We start from the raw sequence: 607 nt of genomic DNA, 5'->3' as shown, positions 1-607 counted from the left end.
CTGGACACAGTACTCCAGATGAGGCCTTACCAGGGCAGAGTAGAGGGGGAGGATCACCTCCCTCGACCTGCTGGCCACGCTCTTCTTAATGTACCCCAGAATGCCATTGGCCTTTTTGGCCACGAGGGCACACTGCTGGCTCATGGCCAACCTGTCGTCCCTCTCTGCAGAGCTCCTCTCCAGCAGCTCATCCCTCAGCCTGTATTGGTGCATGCAATTATTCCTCCCTAGGTGTAAGACCCTAAACTTGTTTTTTGTTGAACCTCATCCGGTTTCTTACTGCCCAGCTCTCCAGCCTGTCCAGGTCTCGCTGAATGGCAGCACAGCCTTCAGGCGTGTCAGCCAATCCTCCCAACTTCGTATCATCAGCAAACTTGCTGAAGGTGGCCACTATCCCCTCATCAAGGTCATTGATGAAGATGTTGAACAAGACCGGACCCAGCACAGACCCCTGGGGGACACCACTGGTTACAGGTCTCCAGCCAGACTCTGCACCACCAACAACGACCCTCTGCGCTCTGCCAGTCAGCCAGTTCTCAACCCACCTCACTGTCCACTCGTCTATCCCACACTTCCTCAGCTTTGTTATAAGGATGTCGTGAGAGAC

This window comes from Meleagris gallopavo, chromosome 1 (genome assembly GCF_000146605.3).
Source record: "Meleagris gallopavo isolate NT-WF06-2002-E0010 breed Aviagen turkey brand Nicholas breeding stock chromosome 1, Turkey_5.1, whole genome shotgun sequence".
NCBI classification, from domain to species: domain Eukaryota; kingdom Metazoa; phylum Chordata; class Aves; order Galliformes; family Phasianidae; genus Meleagris; species Meleagris gallopavo.
The sequence above is the reverse complement of the archived record's forward strand: the minus strand, read 5'-3'. Positions refer to the sequence as shown.